This window comes from Mustela nivalis, assembly GCF_964662115.1.
Source record: "Mustela nivalis genome assembly, contig: HAP1_SCAFFOLD_122, whole genome shotgun sequence".
NCBI lineage: Eukaryota > Metazoa > Chordata > Mammalia > Carnivora > Mustelidae > Mustela > Mustela nivalis.
Genome location: NW_028136497.1, coordinates 819,455 through 838,676, shown reverse-complemented (window position 1 = coordinate 838,676; position 19,222 = coordinate 819,455). Strand labels below are relative to the sequence as shown.

Genomic DNA, 19,222 nt, shown 5'->3' with positions numbered 1-19,222 from the left:
AAGCTTTTGCACAGTAAGGGAAACCCGCAACAAAACCAAAAGGGAACCTACAGAATGGGAGAAGACAGTGGTGAATGATAAATAAAATAAAGAATTAATAACCAAAATATGTAAAGAACACACACACACACACACACCAAACCCCCAAAAAACCCAAACCCCAACATATAATCCAATTGAAAAATGGGCAGAGGACTTAATAGACATTTTTCCAAAAAATACATACAGACACCCAATAGACATGTGAAAAGATGCTCAATATCACTCATCATCAGGAAAATAAAATCAAAACCACAGGGAGATCTATCACCTTATACTTGTCAGAATGGCTAGTATTAAAAAGACAAGAAAGAACAAGTGTTGGCCAGGATGTGGAGAAAAAGGAACCTCTGTACATTTTTAGTGGGAATGTAAATTGGTGCAACAACTGTGGAAAACAGTATGGAGGTTCCTCAAAAAATTAAAAATAGATTTACCATATGCTTTAGTAATTCTAGTACTTGATATTTACCCAAAGGAAATAAAAACACTTGATTCAAAAAGATATATGCCCTCCTAGGTTTTCTGCAGCACTATTTATAATAGCCAGTATATGGAAGCAGTTCAGGTGTTTATCAGTAGATGAATGGGTAAAGATATGGTGTATATAGATATATAATGGAATATTATCCAGCTATAAAAAAGAATGAGATCTTGCTATTTGTGACAATATGGCTGGATCTAGAAGGTATTAGGTTAAGAGAAATAAGTCAGACCGAGAAAGGCAAATACCATATGATTTCACTTCCTTTTTTTTTTCTTTTTAAGATTTTATTTATTTATTTGAAAGAGAGAGAGATCACAAGTAGGCAGAGAGACAGGCAGAGAGGCAGGTGAAGCAGGGTCCCCACCGAGCAGAGAGCCCGACTCGGGGCTCGATTCCAGGAACATGGTATCATGACCTGAGCCAAAGGCAGAGGCTTTAACCCACTAAGCCACCCAGGGGCCCCTGTAATTTCACGTCTATATGGAATATAAAAAAAGAAACAAGTGAACAGACAAAAAAATAAAACAGAAATAGACTCTTAAATACAAAGAACAAACTGGTGGTTATGGGAGGGAAGGTGGATGGGGGATGGGTGAAATAGGTGAAGGGGATTAAGAGGTACAAATTTCCTGTTATAAAATAAATAAAATAATTTCTTGTTCTTATCTGGAGATGAAAAGTACAGCATTGGGAATACAGCCAATGATATTATAATAAGTTTATATGGTGACGTGATGATATACTTACTGTGGTGATCACTGAGTAATGTATAGAATTGTCAAATTACTATGTTGTACACCTGAAACTAATTTAACATTGAATGTCAGGTATATGTCTAATAATAATTTTTTAAGTGCAGCATGACAAAAGCTCTGGGTGGCTCAGAGGAACATATTGTGAGAAAAATCTGGGCACTGAAATCTCTCAGTTAGAAAGTAAATAAAAGTAGTGAGATTCTTAATGTGAGGTTTGGAAAAACGTTAACCCAAAATTTTAACTTTTATTTTATGTATGCATTAAGGCCATATGTAATAAAAATCTGTCTAAATACTTACCAAAGAGCTTTTTGAATACATTTAAATTAAAATATTAATGAAAAGAAAACATTGTATCATAGTTTGAATGGTAGCATTTTTTGTTTCTTATTAAACTATACCAGGAAAGGAGGCCAAGACTCAATGAAATATGGCTATTATCCCCAGTTTCACAAGAGCATGAACCTCTCTGGCTTAACAAAGCCTAAGGAATCTACTACAGAAATGGGTCGTTCTTACTACCCTGGAGCCTTTTGTGCAGACTATGAACCAAAAGCTCAATATTAAATTTAAAATTAATTATATTACAAAGTTGTATTATTTGGAAGATGTGTTTAAATGACTCAAAGTTAAAAGATCTCAGTATAATGCTGGTTCTATAATTATCCTCCCAGAAAACATTACTTGTAAAACTTAATGATGTAGAACCATAATCATTGCATCGAGTAGGAGGTTGCCAAGCAGATGGGAAAGTTTTTTGGTTTTTGTTTTCCAGTTGTTTTCTTCCCTTTCCTCCCCTCCTTTCACAAGGAGAATCAGCCACCTGTTTTTAAAGGCTGAAGTATTTTTACTGTTCTTGGTCGGAAACATTTGTTTAAACAAAGTAGCACTTGGTTGCTAAACCCTTGATTCTAAATGGACATAGCCATCTCATTTTTGTTGGGCCAGGGTTTGGATAACAATTTGATTTGCCAGTCTGTTTCTTTTGTGACCATATAATCCTCTCCCAGTGTTGCATGCTCTGTGAGCTACAAGCACTTGAGAGCTCATAAGCACAAATACTCCAAGGTTTCTTTGGGATTAGCACCACACAAATGCAGATTTGGCACAATGGAAGACTGATTCCATCCTTGTAACTGTTACTGCTCTACTTCCTGCTTCCTCTGGGTAGCAAAGCTAGCTAATGTTTTTAAAATACTCACTTTAGCTGCTGACTTTTTCATTGGCTGCCTGGAGAAGAGAAGGAGTCCTTGCCTATGTATTTCAGTGTTTTGATCCCTTTCAATTATTTTTTAAAATATATGTCATTAAATTTTACAGGAGTATTACAGAATTCCTAATTGCAGAATTTGAACTTGAGCTACGCAATCTTACTTTTCGTCTTTAATCTATGTGTCAATGACCTTTTTAAGTCTGATTACCTGTATGAACTCTCTTCAGAATCTTTCCCTGGTTAACACAGTATAGAGAAGTGCTGGAAACCAGTTCTTTTCTGTGACACAATTCTTCCAACGGATTTGAAATGCTTTGCAAACCATTTCACGTATATCAGCCAATTCATATACAAAGCAATGTCATGTGAATGAATATTTTGAGTTTAAAGATGTCAAAGGTCAAAGACGGAAGGAATGACTAAGATTGGATGTTGACCCCCTCAAATTACAGGGGTATTGAAGCGAGACTGAGTCACCACCTGACCCCAGGAATGAACCAGCGAGGAGGGCTCCTTATTAGAGCAAGGCTCCCGGAAGCCAGATAGCCCTTGTGCTTGCAAGAGCTCAAGGTACAGCCGGCTGTGGAGCACCGAAGCAGCAGCAGCCACAGCAGCCACGGGAATCGTGACCCTCAGGCCCGGCGCCTACCTGGAATTTCCGCAGCGCCTGGTTCAGAACCACCGGGGCGGAGAGCTCCCCGCCGCCGCCGGTGCCGACTGCGGAAGGGGACCGAGAGCGCGGGCTTCACGCTCCGTGAGCCGGCTGGGGCGGCGGGAAGACCGGCTGCGTCCCCCCCACACCCGACACCCACTCGGTTCCTCCCTTCCCCCTGCGGGGCCGCGCGGGGCCTGCGGGTGGCCGTCCCGGGCCACACGTCCCGCAGGCGAGGAAGCCACCGGCCGCCCTCCCCCCTGCCGCCACCGGCGCCGCAGCTGCTCTCCTTGCCCCGCTCCGCCGAGGGGTGTGGGGCGTGCCCCGCGCGGGCCCCGCCCCGGCCTGCTCCCCATTGGCCGGCGGGCGGCCGGATGTGCGAGGAGGCGGGGCCGTCTCTGGCGGCTGGCGCCCGGGAAGGTCCGCCAGGGAGCGCGGGGTGCGGCGGGAGGGCGCGCGGGGACGCAGCGGGTGCGGAGGAGACGCAGCGGCGGCGGTAGCGGCGGCACCTGGGCCCGGCCGCAGCCCCTGCCTCCCGCCCTCGCGCCCTGCGTCCCTCCGCGGCCTGCAGCCTGCGGCGCCCGAGCTCCGAGGGCGCTTCCGAGGGCGCTGGGCCCGAGGCGGCCAAGATGGCGGGCCGGCCGGGCGTGGGGCGGCAGGCGCTGTGCTGCGGGCTGCGCTGGTGGGGGTCGGCGGGCCCGCGGCGCGGGCCCGGTGCCCAGCGCGTGCGGCTGGGAGGCGCTCTGGGGGGCGGGCGCGCGGGCGGCGGCCGGGGCCAGGGCCCAGGTCGGCGGGAGCGCGCGGAGAAGGGCGCCGGCGCTGCTGGAGGCGGCCCTCGCGCGCCACGAGAGCCTGCACATCTGGGACGAAGTGTTCGGCGAGTCCGGCCCGGACAGCGGCGGGAACGCCTTCTACAGCACGTCCGCCGCCTCGCGCTCCACGTCCGCCGCCTCGCGCTCCTCCTCCGCCGCCTCCTCAGACGCCAAACACAAGCGCCCCGGCCCCCTGCTGCCTCCCGACGCCCCCGAAGGGCAGGAGTCCGACGAGGACGAGGCCAGCGCGGGTTGGAGTGCCACGCTGCGGGACCGCCCGCCCCCGCGCTTCGTGGACACTGGCGGTAAGGCGCGGCCCGCCGGTGCGGGGGCTGCCTGGGGAGGCGTGAGCGCGGGGCTGGGAGAACTCCGGATGCTCCGCGGGCTGGCTGCTTGAGGGCGGCTTTTCGGTCAGCACACAGATGGGGCCCTGGCAGCGGGGATTTGAAGTGCGAGAATCTGGTTGCGTGGTGGTGGTTGGTGGGGGCCGCTCCGACTTCTTCGCGGATGGAGAGGATGAGGCGGAGGCCCAGGTGGCACCCTGCCGCTGGCAAGGACCCAAGGGGAGGGCCTTTCCTCCCTTGCTGGGAGTGTCCAACCCAGTCACACCTGTGGGGTTGTTGTTAGGGGTGCGTTTGAGTTAGGTTCCTAAAGCCCGATGCAGCTTGTGTGTGTGTGTGTGTGTGTGTGTGTGTCTGTTTGTTGCGGGTGGGGGGTACGTAAATCGTTTTGTGTGGATGGCCCCAGAGCAGCGTTACCCAGGTGCCAGGGGTGGGGCAGCCAGCCTTTGGAGGGAGGCCTAGTGCGAGCCGGGACATCTTCACTGGCTCGTGTTTTCTCCAGTGAATCTGACCAACTTTGTCCATCCCTTTCAGGATCACTTGCTGAGAGCAGAGTGAGAGGACCAGTTATCAGCGTTAAGCTGTCTTCTCTCGCTCCAGAAGGCACTTGTGTGTTCTGCTTACCGACACGGTCATGGTCAAGCCCCTGATATCTGGAGGTCGCAGGCCTGCTGGTGGTTGTGGCTGCTTGAAATCCTCCTTTACTGCCTACTTTTTGGGAAGGTAATTCTGACACGTCTCTGCTTAGCCTGCAGAAGCTCTGCGGCCTCTGCCCTCTGGGAGAGATGGAGACCAGCCAGCAGTCCCACCTGTCCCCTGATGCTTTCTGTTCCTTGCTCGACAGCCTACTGTGGCAGGCCCTTGTTTCTGCACACCATTTTCTTGTGTTGAAGAGTGTGCAACCAGTGTTGTGGAGGACCAGGGAGTGGCCATACTGGACCCAATGCCGCTCTCCCTGTGGCTCTCCATGATTGTTGTTCAACCATAAGAGGGCAGGCCAAAGGGAACCCTGGCTGGTGCCTGGGCTAGGATCTGGACCTTGTGCCACAGCCTGCTGGTAGGCTGATTGGGTTGGCTGGACTCTCTCAGCAGGGAGTGGTCTGCAGACCTCCCACAGACAGGCTGCAGTGTGGACACCCTGAGCTACAGCTGGGCTCTAGGGTCCGAGTCAACTGTGCTGTGTTTTGGAATGGGTGAATTTAACATATTCTCATTTAGGCTTCAGTTCAGAGTTTGGGAATTTTGAAAGTCCCATCACCCTGCATAATCCTTTTAAAGCCCATACATTTCCCAGAATGTCATAAGGGTTTCCAGCCCCAGATGGCTGTTTTCCATTCAATTAGCTCTTTAAGAATTGTACGTACCCAGAGCTCTGGTTTGGCAGACTTGATGCTGTGAGTGCTGTGATCCAGTTTTTGATCTTGGAACATGAGAGACATGTCCTCTTGTTTCCCTCCCTCTCTGGGGAAAATAGGGGAATCGTGTTTGCTTAAGCCTGGTTATGACTAAGAGCCCATGAGTGTTGGTCTGAGAAGGATGAGCGCACCTAAATACATTTTCAAGCAATATTATGTTTCTCAGTAACCTATACTTGGGAGAAATTCTGCATCAGAGCAATTTAGTCTAGCCACTGTGGCACTTAAATGGTCATGAAGTTCAGGATCATTTGTCATTTAGCATCAGGTTCAAATTCTGCTTCCTTTGGATGTGCACTGAGCTCACATCTGGACCTGAGAATCACAGGCAGGCAGGTGCTTTAACCAAAGACATTTAGTGGTTATTGGGTGGTATTTATACCCAATTTTGTTTTCTGGTTTTTTGTGGAAGCTTGCTTTTAAAATCCAGCCCTAATGAAGAATTTCCTTTTCTTCTTGAAACAGTCTTTCCCTGTGGGAAATTTGGGGTGGTGGCGGAAGGGTGAGGTGGATGGTTTATTAAGCATGAGTTCAGATGGCCTGGAACAATGGGATATGATTTATGGGGCCTGGAAATAGATGCCGGGCAGAGAAAACCCTTGTGCCCCGCGGTGGGGGGAGGAGAGATGGACGGGTTTGGTAAGAGTGAGAGCTGCACCCTGGCCAGTCTGAGAGCAGAGAGGCTCAGGCTCTGAGGTTTATTAAAGTGTCAAATATAACCCCACTTTAGGAAGGCAGCTTGGGCCTGTCTTCCATCTTTGTTCCCTGGTTCACTGACAGACGTCAGTGGGCCGGTGGGGTAGGAAAGGGTGGCAAACAGGATGGTGGCATTTGGATCTGTGATCAACCCTCGAATAGGAAAATCCGTAGCAGAAATGGCTGTTGCTGCTAGAAGCAGATGAGGAAAGCAAAGGACTTAGGGAACAGGTTTCATGCCTGCCTTCTGCTGCAAAAGCGTGTGTGTGTGTGTGTGTGTGTGTGTGTGTGTAGATAAGTGAATGTGTATGTGTGCATAGGTGTCTTACACATAAATATGTATTGCTTGTGCTGGATTGGGCTGGTTGGGGATTTTGGTTTTGGTTTTAAATTAGAGATCACAGGTGCTGTCTAGGAGTCCCGCTGATGCCCTAGAGTCCTTGCGCCAGAGAGAGGCATCGGCACTGGGCACCCCTGAGCTTGGATCTGCATCTGGAGTGCAGTAGGGAGGCACCTGGTGCCCAGCCGAGGGGAGGAGGGCAGGGAGGCAGAGGTGTTTCTGTGGTTCAGGTTGAGACTAGTCCACGAACAGCTCTTCTAGTCTTCCAGTCTTCCCAGATTCTTCCTTCTGTTCTGTCCACACATTTAGCTTCCTGGATCAGGCGCTCCAGAAGTGCAGCCAGCAGATAGGAGTGGAGGTACCCTCTCCCTCTCCCCCTTCCCTCTCCTCCCTGGCTTCTGGTTGTGCCTGGAGATATGGGCCCCCTTGAGGTGATTTAAATACAAAGACCATGCTTGCCCTGCTGCCTCTTAAACCCTGTCTGAAGGGAGGGTCAGCTTGGAAGCTGGAGATGCGTGCTGGGACCCCAGGGTCCAGAACCTTCTCCTGATCAGACTTACAGCTCTCCCTCTAAAATAACCCCTTCAAGCTGTCAGCCTCACCTGCCCACTGTGTAAATAACTGACACAGCAGCACAGCAGGCGGGCTCACTCCTTGGAAGCAGCACGAAATTCAGGACGCGCTGGTTTCCGGGCTTCTGCCCTTCTCATTTCCCATTCTGAGCAGTCTTGTGACTCGTTTCCTCTGAGGAGGCAAAGGAACAGGAAGATTTCCCAGATGCTCAGGGGCCCCTCTGTGTTTGGCTTTGTCGGTGGTTCCTTTGCCATGGCTGGCTGCATTCTGAGCTGTTTGCTTTTTCTCTTAGAGGCTGGACATCCTAAGAGTTTTTTTTTTCTGTGTACCATGTCAGCAACCCTCGGTAATCATTCAGCAGGGAGGTGTGACCTTGAGAAGCTGAAGACGACCGTAGGCCTTAGGAAGTTAACAGGGTTAAATGTTTTATCTTAGGGTTTGTTGTTGGTTTACTCAGCTTAAAGTCTTTTTTGACTGAGAAGTAAGAGGAGAAACATCTTAAAGCTAGAGTTAAATGTATATGCTTGTAATGGGTTTGTGAGCTGAGGTACCTGAGCCCTCATCATTGGTGTCCACGGTGAGCCACTGCTCCCAGCTTTAGCTCTGTATGGCATTCGGTGGCTCCGGGAGGAGCTGTGCGTCTGGGCGAGCGACAGGGTACGCCTTATGCAGTGCTCCCTAATAGTCAGCCACGTGCCCCTACCACACAGAATTCAGAGAAGGGAGCTTCCTGGAGGGAGGTGGTGTTCAGGCTGTGGGCATGACGGTGACCACAACCAGCGGGCCCCGGTCATAATGTTCCGTTTCATAATCATGCCAAACCTTTGTGAGTACTCCGAGAGAGCCGCGATCACCTCCACTTCACAGAGAAACATGGATTCGTCTGAGGCGATGAGATTACCTTGGGAAGTGGTAGCCTTCTCTCGAGGGAGACTTTATTAATCAGGGAAGGTCGTGCCTTTTTAGTTTTTTTTTTTCGTTACAGCAATCTGAAAACTTTTGCTGTCAGAAATACTTTCGTATTTTTACAGGGAATTGCTTTACAGGGTCTTTTTCTCAGGGCGTACTCAGTTCAGTGAGATCTAATGCATGTATGGATTTGGATTTGTTTAACCAATCTGCACAGTCGGATAAGAGACAGGAAATCTGCAATGTTATCTCTTTATTTAATCTGTCTCAGCCACTGTGATGAGCATCGATAGAGCGCTTCTGCAGGCAGCAGGGCTCTGAATCCATGGGGAATCTGGGAGTTGTGTGGGGTCTGGTACTCAGTTTTATTTTATTTATTTAAAGATTTTATTTATTTTATTTGACAGATAGAGATCACAAGTAGGCAGAGAGGCAGGCAGAGAGAGGGACGAGGAAGCAGACTCCCTGCTGAGCAGAGAGCCCGATGCGGGGCTGGATCCCAGGACCCTGAGATCATGACCTGAGCCGAAGGCAGAGGCTTTAACCCACTGAACCACCCAGGCGCCCCTGGTACTCAGTTTTAGAGTTGAAAACTCACCTTTATTTTTAAGAAGTGTGATTGTGTATTTTTTCTTATTAATAAGTAATATATGTACATTTTAGGGGAAAATGATAAAATTTTAAGAAATCCCATAACCCCTCATGACCTTAGCTAATCATAGTTAATCATATTGAGTATATTCTTCATATATCTTAGGTGTCAGCTTGTTGGGTGACCTGCTCTTTAATTGTAATTAATATATTGTAGTCGTTTTCCATTTACATTTTTAAATGTCGATTTTAATGAGTCCGCGGTATCACACAGTTTCCTCTGGGTCCGTGTTGTTGCTGCCTCCCTCTTGTATTTGTTCTGCTGTGATAAATATTCTTGAAACCTAAGTCTGTGTGCACATCTGTAGCACAATCCTTAGCAGAAAATGACCGAAGCAGAATTGAATCAAGGACCCACTGTAAGGTTTTTGGTGTCTGTGGTGAAATAGGTCTCCATAAACATATCTACAATGCTCCTGCCGGCTGTGCACCGAAATCCTTAGAAAGTCATGCTCGGAGGACCTGCTCCAGTGTGTGAATCCTGCCCGCCGGGGCTCTTGGAGGACCGTTGCCTTTGGTAAAGCTTGCTGAGGTGTAATACACACACACAGCACATGAGTCCTAGCATGCGGCACGCTGTGTGTAACTACTACCCAGATGAGGATCAGGAACATTCTGAGCACACCAGAGGTTCTTTCCTGCTCCTTCCCAGTCACTCCCTGCCCCCTGCTTCTCTTCCATCACCAGCGATCAAGTTTGCCTGTTACCTTGCTCTGGTGGTTCAGTTCCTCAGGACATCTGTGGATTCCTTCTTGTTGTCGCGTATGTGGCATCTTAAATTTCGTTATCGTCTGTTGTCTTCCATCACGTAGGTACTGTAGTCAGTTATCCGTTCTCCTGTTAATGGTCTTTTACATGGCATCCAGTTTGGGGCTTCCGAGGATAAGCTGCTTTAGACATTCCTGTGGTTTTGATGGACAGATACATTTCCCTTGATCATGTAAAGCTAGGAAAAGGTTTTCCAGGTCCTAGATTAGATGTGGGTCTCCCCTGTCGACCTCGTGGACTGGGTGATGTTTTGCTGAGGCCTGTCTTGTGCATGGCCAGATGTTGGCCACCTCCATTTGGCCTCTCCCCACCAAATGCCCAGTGGCGCCCTTTCCTCCAATTACATCAACCAAACGTTTCTCCAGGCATTGCCATATGTCCCCTGGGGAGCCAAATCACCTGCAGCTGAGAACAACTGCTTAATTTTCTTAAAATTTATTTAAAATTTATTTTTTGAAAAGATTTTATGTATTTATTTGAGAGGGAGGGGAGAAGCAGAGGGAGAGGGAGAAGCCAACTCCCTGTTGAGTAGGGATCCCGGTGCAGGCCTGGATCCCAGGACCTTAGGATCATGACCTGAGCCGAAGGCAGATGCTTCACCGACTGAATCCCCTGGTGCTCTGAGAACCCCTGCTTCAGTACATGCTGCCACACTGTGTTCCAGTTCATCCAGCTGCCAGCGATGTGCGGGACATGCCATGTGTTAATTCAGCAACATACTGAACCCTGCTGGGATAAAATGATGAGTGAGACCTGTCTCCTGGGGTCCAGCAGGAGAGACAAAGTAAAGACAAGGAGAAAGAGCCTCTGGGAAGCAGTGGGATCAACGTTAACAGGGATTTATATGGAATTCTGGGGAGGGTCACCTGGTCCAGCGGGGTTGGGGAGGAGGTGGCCCCTCGGATGGAGGTGGCCCCCTGAGCTGCTTCTGGAAGCAGAGATAATGATTACTCAGGTGAAGAGGAAGGAACAGGGCATCTCCAACTCGGGCAAAGGCCAGGAGGAGAGAGAAGGTATGCCACTCTGCCCAGGGGTGAACCCACCCTTTTCCTACCCTGAGCATCCCGACCCGAGGCCTTATATACAAAAATGTCCTGAAACGTGACATGATGTCCTTGTTACCACAGCACAAGTAACTGTAGCTGGGATCCAAGGTCCCATGTTCAGGTGCAGATACAGATGTTTACAGTGTTTCCTGGCGCCCACAGGGAGGGGAATGTGGTCGGCTCGGTGAGATCTATGAACTTAGGATGGAATCTCTGGAGAAGCCCTGAGCTCTGCCCTCGAAAGAAGGAAGAGGGAAAGGGAAAAACTCAACTTCTGTTGGCGGAAAGAGGCACGGTGTTGTCTCGGGGTGGGAGGGATGTCGTACTAAAAGGATAACAGGCTCTGAAAACACCCTGTAATGTGACGATGATGTTTTGCCCCGACTGGCACGTGGTGCAGAGAGCCCCTCTCCCCTTTTTGAGTTTCAGAAAAAACTTATTACAAAAGTAGGAACCCCGGGCAATAGTTAGCTGTGTGTTTAATAAGCCACTTTACTAAAAAGTTTAGAACTGAAAATCTTGACACTCTCACTGCGACAGACTCACTCCTTGGCCAGGATATTGGAAACTTCATCTGCTTCCATTTCCAGCTTCTAGGCTCGTGGACACCCCCACCCCATCCCCATGTCTTCTGTGGAAGAGGAGCGATCTTTTACAAATATACGCTAATCTGATGATTCCCTGCTTAAACCTTCATGTAGCTTCTGGCTGAAACCAAAGGGAATTCCAGAGTCCTTCGCAAGGCCTCCAATGCCAACAGCTGCTCCGCAGCCTTCCTTTCCAGTGTCCCCTTAGTCCCCTGTCCTGCTGTCTGCACATAATCTATTCATTTCCGCCTTCATGCCTATGGGGCCCATACCTGGAATGTTCTTCATGGCAGGCTCTGCTTGTTAGTTTGATCTTGATTCAGATGTCACTGCCTTACCCCATCCCTCTTTGCTGCCACATTTGCTAATATGTTTCCTTTGTGGGATGAGATGCTGGATGTCTTGGTCACAGTTAGGACACGGTGAGTCCTCTATGTTTGTTGGATAAAGGAACTAACAGAAGACCAGATGAACACACAGCTAGATTGTTAAAAATGAGGATGGAATGAGCACCAATGGAGAAATGTCTAAACGTTTTCTACATCCCAAATAGTGGAAGAGAGGTTGGACCACTCTTGAGGGAATGGATTCCCTACTAGGAAGGCAGCGAAGCAAGTCTGGGATGTGTTTTATAGGTTTTCTGTCCTGCATAGAAAACTGAACTTGGCCTCGGAGGAACTCTACAATCTTGGGCTTCTGTGGCCTCCCCACTTCCTAAGAGCTAGAGACCCCCAGACAGGAGCCTATTAGAAATCTGAAGGGAAGCCAGCCTCTTGTACCCTTTTATCTGTTTAACAAGTGCTTGTGTGTCCTGTACTATGTGCATATAGTGTTCTAAGAACTTCGGTTTTTTTAAAGATTTTATTTATATATTTGAGAGAGAGAGAGAGAGGGCAGGAAGTGAAGAGGGAGGGAGAGGGACATGCAGACTCCTCGCTGAGCAAGGAGCCTGACACGGCCCTCTCCCAGGACCATGAGATCATGACCTAAGCTGAAGTCAGATGCTTACCCACTGAGCCACCCAGGTGCCTCTAAACACTTTGTAACGTGTGTACTCCTCAAAACAATCTTGTGATGTATTGTTATCCTCATTTTTAGTATAAGGAAACTGAGTCACCGATTGGTCAAGTGAACTCAGGTGAAAGAGTTCCTTTGATTAGGGCTCGAGGAAACCCCATCCTTACGGCGTGAATGTGGAACACAGTATATCTGTTCAGATCTGCTACTTAATGGTATTTCCCTTGTGAGGGGCCATTGAAGGCCAGTGTCATTCTACAGATCTGTCTGACCTGCTGCCTCTCTTCCTGGTGGCAGCACCTCATTACTCAGCACCCTTTGTAGTGAGACGGGACCGCTGCCTGGATTCAGCGCAGTGGAAAATGAGCCCAAGGGTGGGCTCCACTCTCAGGCCTGGCCGCGGGGAGGCCCCTGGGAGCCACACGTCAGGGATGTTGGGGGCCAGCAGGTAAAACGACCTCGTATCGAAATCACCATTTGGAGAAAAGCTGCTCCTGCATCAGCCACAGCTCTCAGGGATTAAAGGCTTTTCGGCCAGAAATGAACTTCTTCCCCCGTTGGTTCTTGGTACGTTTGGTGGGGGGTGTTAGAGGAGCCAGGTTTGCAGACACAGACGCTGAAGAAAAGCGGATTCCTCCAGGGAAGTGGATTCAGAGCAGTAGGGCCCACACGGCATTGCTGCGTGGGGACTCCTGAGGGGCTACGAGGGAAGACAACCCAGAGGATAAAAATCGATTCCCTGTCTCCTTGCTGCGACATTCCCACGGTGATTTTGGGAGCGGCCACGGAAGGGTGCCGGGAAGCCACGTGCATCCTGCGCTCTGGAGATGGGTGCTGAACCGCACGTCAGTGGTTTGAGGCTGTAGATGGTTTGGAAGGGGCTAGGGGGTCAGTTTATGGCTGGAGAGGACCTGGGGCAGGAGGCCTGGGCTGTGCGTGGGCTCCCCCTGTGACTTTGCACCAAGGGGCTCCTTCCCAGGGTTCTGAAGGTCAGGAAAGATGTGCAGGGAAGCCCAGAGCTGCTGGCTCATTCTGGGGACCTTTATCTTTCTTCCTTTAAACTCCCTCTGTCCTGTGTGGCCAAAATGCACATGATGGCTTTTGTGCTACTTAGGAGATTTTCAGACCTTTGCAGCAACCAGGAACCTTAAAGAGGGCAAACCCAGGGTACCTATATGAGGCAGGGGAAAGCAGGCGCTGTCTTTGAAGTTGGGAGTGGGAGGGCCCCAGAGCCCCCCACCCCAGGGTGCTTCCACACCCCATCCCGCTCAGTTCCTCATACTCTAATGTGAAGGACCTTTGGCTGGGACCTGGGTCAGGAGGGGAGAGAGGCCTCTGAGAGGCACCCAGTCCTTTTCTGAGATGGTGAAGAGGACACTGATAAGTCCATGAGATTCTGGTGTTTCAAAGCCACCCAAAAGTGTCTATGGCAAAGTGATTAAAAATTGAATTATTTGGGGGCTTCCTAGGTGCCTCAGTTGGTTAAGCATCTGCCTTCGGTTCAGGTCATGGTCTCAGGGTCCTGGGATCGAGCCCCAAATCGGGCTTCCTGCTCAGTGGGAGAGTCTGCTTGTCCCTCTGCATATGTGCTCTGTCTCAACAAATCACAATTTTTTTTTAAATTTTAAAGATTTTTATTTTATTATTTTGGATGTAACTGGAATGGGAGGACATCTGTTTCCTTCTTTAGGAAACTGTTACAAAAAGAAGATCATGGATTGGGAGAGGGGATGATTTTCTAGGAAGAAAAAAGGTAAATAAGTGTAATTGCCTAAAAGTGGTGACAGTCTTGCTTGTAGATGTTCCTCCTGCATTTTGGGAAGTTGGAGAATCCGTAATACTTTCAATTAAAGTTTTCCTGAGAATCCCCAGCTGACTTTGGGGGTGGGGGACATTGTCCTTTGTGAAGATTTTGAGTTTCTGTGAGTGAGCAGACCTCCACTCCAGAGTGACATAAAAAGCAATCTGCACCTCCTTCCTGATGTGTCTGTAATGAAACTTGCTTTCCTCAGGTCCCAGCATTCGAGGCAGATAAATATGTTCCCTTTCGTTGGCTCTTACTCATACTTCAGCAAGATTTCCCATGTGCTTTCCTTGGCTGGCTGGGAAACTGGACCACAATTTATGGGATCTTAGGGGACAGGCGCATAGAATTCCAGTGGGATCCCAGAACAGAAACTAATTGGAGATTAGAGACCATTGTGGTGTGAAGCTTTTCTTTGAGATTGAAAGAGGTGCATGTTATGCAAATATTAGCAATGTGAGTTCACACTGTCTATTGAAAATTTATAGACTCATTATGGTCACGAAGGCAGGAAGATAAGTAGATTTTGGAAAAGATGCAGGTAAATTCAGGGAGGTGGCAAATTTGACAGAGAAAAATCACAAGTAGATGGAGACGCAGTCAGAGAGAGAGGGAAGCAGGCTCCCTGCCGAGCAGAGAGCCCGATGCGGGACTCGATCCCAGGACCGTGAGATCATGACCTGAGCTGAAGGCAGCGGCTTAACCCACTGAGCCACCCAGGCAATCCCTGGCCCAAACTTTTTAAAAAGATTTTATTCACTAATTTGACACACAGAGAGCCAGAAAGCACAAGTTGGGGGAATGGCAGAGGGAGAAGGAGAAGCAGGCTCAGGGGAGCTGAGCAGGGAGGCAAATGTGTGGGACTCCATTCCAGGAGCCTGGGATCATGACCTGAGCTGAAGAAAGACACTTAACCAACTGAGCCACCCATGCGCCCCCTGGCTCCAACTTCCAAAGATGGTGTATGAGATACCTTTGGTAGGAAGGAATGAAGATCAGCAACTGTCCTTGATTCTGCTTCTCAGGAAGGCATTGTGATGTGGTACCCAGGACTTTGGAGACACACACACGCTTGGTGCCCTCCGGCTCTGCCACTAAAGCAACACCTTCCAGAGGGCAGCTGCAGGCACCGGGTGGCGTCACACAGGGTCAGACCCGGGAGGCACTCAGCCATGTACCCCTTCCACCATCCTGCTGGGGTTAAAAAAATTACCTATATATATAAAAAAAGAACCAGAATAGTGGGAATGAATGAAAGATAAAAGTGTCCTATGTAGTAGTGGTAGTTCTCTTGTAGTACTTTTTTTCTCTCTCTCTCTCTCTTTTTTTTTTTTCTTTCTTGGTTTGTTTTCTGGGGAAGGGGCCTGCCATGTGGGTTTTCAGTCAATGATGTTCCCTGACTTAAGTCCTACCGCCCCCCTCAAGGGGGTGGGCTCTGAGGAAACTTTTTTTTTTTTCAGGCTTTTGTTCTCTGGCGGTTTTTTGTTTGTTCACTTTTTTTTTCTCACTTTGACCGCTTTTGATGGTTTTTGTAGTTTTAGAGGAAAACAAACCGCACCCTGATCTCCCTCTCAGAGAGAAGCCTCAGTCTGGCTGCAGAGCCCAAATAAGTTCCCCCTTGGCTGCTGGCAGAGCAGGTTCGAAGTCGCTGTCCCTGGGGATGGAGGATCATTTGCTTGTACCCAAAAGCACGGCAGCAGCTTTTGGGCACCTCTAGACTGCTAGAGAGGTTCCAAGCAGCAATCGCACACTGAGATTTTCCCGCTGGCCCGGGCTGCGAGTGCCCGGTCTTTCTGGGTCTAAGAGCGCCCACCTTACATGCACCAATTTCAAGGAAGGCAGAGGTTCGCGCGCGGGTCTCAGGCTCTGAGAATGGGGCACAGGTCCCAGAGACCAGGCTGGGCCTTCGTGCACCTCTCTGGGGCGAAAGTTTGGTGCAGGCTCTGAAACAAGGGCGTGTATCAAAGGGCACCTGCTGGGCCTTTATACCTCTCTCAGGGGAGTATCTCAGGCTCTATAGCAGGACTCTTGCATTCTGCCACCTGGTGTGGCTCCCATCCCCTCACAGGAAACGGACCTCATGCATTCTCCTTGCGCTGGCAGCTTAGGGACCAAGAGCTGGTTTCTCTGCCGCACTCTCTCTGACTCAGTGCCAAGGGAGGCTGTCCTGGGACCAGGGACTTAAGCCCCTGTCCCTAGCCGCCCCGATTCCCACAATTTCCCCAGAGATGCTTTGCTCTTTTGGAGTGCTTTCAACCAGTCTCCGAGTTAATGCTGGTCCCCAGACGCAGGGCACTCTCGCTTGTATTGGGGTATTACTTTCCAACTGGTTGCCTCTGGTAGCTCCCTCCCCCTTTTGTTTATCTTCTGATATCAGTTCACAGTTCCCACTCCGCTTTACCTGCCCACTGGCTTCTTCTCCCCCTGTAGAGATCCACATGTGTATAATTCTGATATCAGGCTGATTTCATGGGTGATTGGAGTTCATGGGTGATTGGTAGGTAATCAGCTCATTTTGGGGTACAAGTTGAAAAGACGCCTCCTACTTCCGCGCCATTTTGTCCCCCCACTTAACTTTTTTTTTTTTTTTTAATTTTATTTGACAGCACAAGTAGAGGGAGAGGATGAAAGAGAAGCAGGATCTGCACTGAGCAGGGAGCCAGATGCAGGGCTGGATCCCAGGACCCTGGACAGATGCTGCACTGAGGGAGCCACCCAGAGACCCTTTTAGACATAGGATGCAGGTAGGAGAAGCAAGCCAGGGGTTCCTTGGCCCAACACTAATGACCATGGCTCAGACAAATCCATCTTCCACTGCAGGCTTCCAGATACTCTGCGAAGGAGACATTCCCCTTCCTGTCCCTGAAGGCTCTGCCAGTTCAAGGCAGATCCATGTTTCTGAGGGTTCCTCTTTGGTCATTCTGTCAGGGACAGCCAAGAGGGCTCCAAGCCTGTGTGGACCCCAGGCCTGGGGATCCCAGCCCTGAACTCTTTGCTCTGCCCTTGATGACCCCAGAATAGATCAATTCAGCAACTGTCAATCCATGCCAGGCCAGGGAACAAACCCAGCAGTACACAAGATCAACTCGCCTTGGTCCCAGGAGCCTGGATTCCCCAAGGAGGGCTTCACCTGGTCTCTGAAGGGGATTCCAGGGGTTCCAAGATGGCCATGGGTGGAGCCCACCAGGTAGAGAGGCCCCTGGAGAGTATCCACGGGCACTGAGCAGACGGAAGATCCCCTCAGGCCTTCCCTCGCGGCTCCACTGTGCCCTGGGGAGAGAAAAGGGCCAGCCACACCGCACCGGGGCCAAAGTTCGGCCGCCCAGGAGCAGCAGCGGGCCTAGCCTGGAGCTCAAGCAGTGGCAGGGAGCTGCAGGGAGGCCAGGACTGGGCTGGGGACTGTGGTCCTGGAGTCAGCAGAAGAGCAGCGGGAACCAGCAGGGGGCGCAGCCAGCCCCCTCACCGGACAGGACAGAACAGGAGGCTGGGCGAGGGCGCGCGGGCCTGCAGAGAGGCCTGCACTGCTGTTTGCCGCCCCCCACCCGCCACAGCTCGCCCGCACCTGCCTGCCCCACCCACCGCCTTCTGTGGGCCCAGCAAACTCACTGTGCAAGTAGCGCCTCCCGGGAAGCCAGGGGTTCTGGGCTGGCTGGGCAAGGAGCGGGGGAGTGCATCGGTGCCCCGCTGACTCAGGTACTGAGGGGCTGGGGAGGGGTAGGGGCGCTAGGCAGAGAGGGAGACTGGGGCCCTGCTGCCCGCTGCCACCTGCTCCTTCGTCCAAGGGAGCGGGAGGGGGCCTGGCGGAGAGGTTCCTGGCGGCCTGGTGCTCCTACGCCCCATAGCCCTTGCCCCACAGCCCTCGCTCCACTTCTCGGTATCCAGGGAACCCGTGGGACCCTACTGACATCAAGGGGCCCAGCACCACTGGGCTCGTCTGGACCCCGGAGAGACGCCTGTGCTGACAGGCTTCTTTTCCAGAACTTGATGGAAAATTTTGTCCCTCAGAATCGCCGGGCTCCCCAGCCTGAGAGGCGCTGGCTCTGCCCGCGCAGCCTGGGCCCCACTGGGTCCCCTCCACCTCAAGTGCCTTTTACCCAGGAGCCCCAGGATACCATTTTTTTCTGGCCCATGGAACCCTTTCCCCACCCCCACCCCACACCTCTACTTTTGGCCTGCAACCACCCTGGGATCACCTCCATCTCCGGCCCCCTACCCCACAGGTCCTTGTCCACCTCCAGGCCTGACCCCTGGCCCCTCTCACCTCTGGAGTTACTGAAACCCTTCCACTTGGGGGCCACTGGCATCTGTGATCCCAGACTCCCGGGACTCCCCTCCACCTTGGAGCTCCCTACCCTGTTTCCTCTAGGAACTGCTGTGCCTAGAGCACCGAAACCCCACATTCTCAAGCCAGCTGTCTTTGGGCCAAGGACTCAGGTATCCTCAGGGACCCTCCTTTCCGGGGCACATACTCCTCTCTGTGCAGGAGAGACCAGAGAGAGCAGGCTTGGGGATCCTTCACTCCAGCTGGATGGAGGGGCAGAAGCTGGGGTGTGTGTGAGGGGGTGCTCACAGGTGGCCTCCCTGGGTAAGGAGCTTCCAGGAGGAAACTTCGGAGTGAGGCTATGATGTGGAAGCCTCAGGAAGCACTGGCTGCACAGACTCCAGGCTCCTGGCTTGGGCAGTGGGCATTTAGTGGCCAGAGCCCTACAGGACCAACCCTGTCCAAACCCACCCCACCATGGCCGGCTTTTTTGTCTTGAATTTGCACAGCAACCTTTTCTCCAGTATGAAATTGAAAGCTTTGCTTTGGAAAGTTTTGTGTCCAGGAGGCTCCTGGGCATCCACTTACTTTATTTCCGGAGGCTAGTTGAGGAGGGTGGAATCTTTTGGACCTTCACAGCAGGTCTCCTGATCCTTCCTGACTTCCTTTTTTTTTTTTTTTTTTTTGATTTATTTATTTGAAAGAGAGAGAGATAAAGAGCACACCACGGAACACATGCAGGCACAGGTGAATGGGCCAGGTGAATGGACCTGTGCCAAAACAAAGAGTCAGATGCTCAACCAGCTGAAACCACCACCCCCCGTCCACCTTTTACAGATGGGTTACATCTTCACAC

General features: G+C 50.7%; 1 pseudogene across 1 annotated transcript in view; it reads left to right on the top strand.

Annotated features, from left to right (window-relative positions):
- LOC309856999 (piggyBac transposable element-derived protein 5 pseudogene) overlaps positions 1-16,836 on the top strand; it is a 63,883-nt pseudogene extending 47,047 nt beyond the window's left edge. The window contains exons 2-3 of the transcript XR_014316671.1: positions 3,926-4,263; positions 16,712-16,836. The product of XR_014316671.1 is annotated as a piggyBac transposable element-derived protein 5 pseudogene (transcript). The remainder of the gene's footprint in view (positions 1-3,925; positions 4,264-16,711) is intronic.
- Positions 16,837-19,222: the final 2,386 nt, after the last annotated feature.